Raw genomic sequence first — 3138 nt, 5'->3', positions numbered from 1 at the left:
GGTTTGGGGGGATGGGGGTGGGGTGGGGTTTGGGGTTTTTTTTGGTGCGAATTTGTTACCCTTATCCACAACGATGACCACAGATAGCGTCGACAAAACATTAATAATTATGTATAATTGTCATGATAGCGTATACGAAACACATGAATAGTTATGTATAATTGTCACAATAGCGTATATATGAAACACATAGTAATTAATTGTGACGATAGCGTGTATAAATCACATGAATAATTATGTATAATTGTCACGATAGCGTATACGAAACACATAGAAAGAGTTATGTTTCACTGTGACAACAGGACTTGTGCGTGAACTATGGAAAGTGCATCGTCTTGTTTTACGTGTCTGACTTGTTGGATGGGTTGAGGTGGTGAGTGAGGGAAACACTCGGGCGCTTTGGGCGCTCATCTCACCGAGTCCTGGCCAGTACAGAATCGCCGCGGAGGTCACTCCACACTGGACGTGTTCACACCTCACTGTTTCCAAAAAAATTCTTGACAAGGTGAATATTAAGTTGCAGGCCTCATTTTCGGCTCAGATAATGTTTAGTTGCGGTAAAACGCTTATAAAAAAAACAAAAAAAACCTCCCAAAGATAGTACTTCATTTCTCCTCTTATGTAATACTTATAACATTACTAGGTTATATGTAAAACTTTTCTCACAAATGTTGAAAGTACCCTACTACTATTTTCTAGTTGGGAAAACATTACTGATGACTGAATGTGGTGAGGAAATAATAGATAAAAAACTATTTCTTGTTTCACAGAAGTCTGAAATATGAGGACTCGATCTAGATAGAATCTCTACAAGCTACTTAATTGTTATGATAGTTTTGCAAAGTTTTCTGACATCCATAGAAGAACCTAGATCTAGATAGAATCTCTACAAGCTACTTAATTGTTATGATAGTTTTGCAAAGTTTTCTGACATCCATAGAAGAACCTAGATCTAGTTTTTAAAAAAAAAATAAACAAAGGGAAAATGACATTGGGCCTTCTGTAGGCCACCAAAGTGAAAGCAGTTTTTGATGTACGTATTTTAGAAATCCTCTTCATTTCTGGTTAGGAAAATGATGAAACTAAATGTTCGTACGCTAATTTTAGTAGTACATTACTAGATCGTGATCTCGGAGGAAAGCGAAATCCCGATCCCGATCGCGTCTGTGCAGGGAACAGTGAGGTGAGGTTGTCACGGGTATGTTCAGAGCCAGGGCTTGGGGCGTTCGTTGCGCGTCTGTTGTTGTGTGTGCGTGCGTCTGTTGTTGTGTGCGTGGTGGAGATCACGTGGTGTGGAGGGGGAGAGTTTGGACAAACGGGCAAATAAATGTGGATGGTGGATGCCGCGAACGTGCCAGGTTCTTCCGATGTGTCATAAATTAATTTTTACTGTGTGCTATTGTTTGTTGTTGTGGAAGTGGACCTCCTTCCATTTTCTCGATTTTGTTTTAAGTTTATGTACGGTACTCGGTACTGCTAGTTTTACTGACTTCAACATAAGTTAAGGACCACTTGCAAACACTCTGAGTGGTTTTCTTGGGTCGACCTGCATGTGGGCGCTCTTGGACTGATCCAGTGGCTTGATGGCGCTGCCTGAAGCGGACAATGACAGAGTGTGACACTGCAAGCCTTCTGGCAACTTCTCGGCCCCAACTCCATCCTGCAGCCATGCCTTTGCTCTGGCACGATCAAAGTCTCTCAGTTTTCGTCTTGGTGGCACGTTGATGTGGTACTGGATTTTGAGCAAACAGAGGCTTATAATACTTATATTGCCACCAAAGTGAGCACAGTTCGCGACCGTGCGTCCGTTTATCACGTGCACCAGAAATTTAAACTGAGGAATGTCCCTGGTGTCGCACACAAGTCGATAAAAAAACAACAAATATGGCTGAAATTCCCCGAGGATTTCTCTGCAGCACGTGGTGGTTTTGCCCCTTTAGGAAGCTCTGCAGTACGCACTGGTAACCCGTTAACACTTTCAGAGCAAAAAAATTTGAAACATTCCTTGCTGTCTTTTTTTTGGATTAAAAAAAAAGTCCGGGCTATCTGTCAAGGTGGTCGTTAACTTATGTTGAAGTCTGTCGTTTTCACACTGTTTCTTGAGGTGTACATTATATGGAATTCTATTGTTTCTTTTTTTTAAACTTCCAGTTCTTCTCATTTGTTTTTTGTTTTGTGCCTCACAAAAACAAAACAAAAACAAGAAAAAAGAATTGATTGTGTGTGATGCTGACAGAAAGAGAGCTGGGGATCAGGTCTCCACTAGAGGATTTTTGTTTTATTAATGAATTTTGTTTGTTGTGGTAGCGAGTTGTGCAGGTCTCAGAGTAAAGACTGTCACAATATAGAGGCCTATACAGTCTAGCATGCACATAGGGAAATTGGTGGGAAGGGGAAATCTTCTGTGGGTGGTTGACAGGTGCTCTGGTGTGGTTTGCTTCTCTTTCCTATCAAACACCTATCGTCTTTACTTTATCTACCCTCCTTCTTTTTTGTGCTTGTTACTCTCTTGTAACACCTCTAATCTTCGTTATTTATACGACCTCATTGTGTTGCCAGTACCGTAAAACTCTTTTACTAAAACGAAACAAAAGAAATCTTTTCGTTTTTGTGGGAATTTCGTTATGATGAACATGTTTTAATTGCAAACAATAATCACGTGTAAGAAAATTTGGGACCTGAAAACCTGTTTGTTGTGTGTGTGTTCGTGGCGCGTGTGTGTTCGCTACGTGTGTGTGTTCGCTATGTGTGTGTGTTAGCTACGTGTGTGTGTTCGCTATGTGTGTGCTAGACTGTAACTTGTAAGTCGACCCCACAACTCGCCTGTGACAGACTGTGACAAATCGTTGCGGTGTGGGATCGTTCTCGAGGGCCACCTTGCAGCATTGAATCCCAACTTTTGGCGGAATATTGTAGGGTGGAAATATGTATAACGTTGACAAGCTGTTCAAATGTACGAAGCTCAGAAAGCAAAAGTCTTCACTTTTTGTTCCCTGGCTTTCTTCCAATATACGGGTGTGTGCTGAAATGTTGGTGCTGAGATGTTTGCTGTGTGTGTATATGTGTGTGTGTGTGTGTGTGTGTGTGTGAGTGAGAGAGAGAGAGAGAGGGAGAGGGAGAGAGAGAGGGAGAGGGAGA

The sequence above is a fragment of the Aplysia californica genome, unplaced genomic scaffold, assembly GCF_000002075.1.
Source record: "Aplysia californica isolate F4 #8 unplaced genomic scaffold, AplCal3.0 scaffold00144, whole genome shotgun sequence".
Lineage (NCBI taxonomy): Eukaryota > Metazoa > Mollusca > Gastropoda > Aplysiida > Aplysiidae > Aplysia > Aplysia californica.
This window is presented reverse-complemented; position numbering follows the sequence as displayed.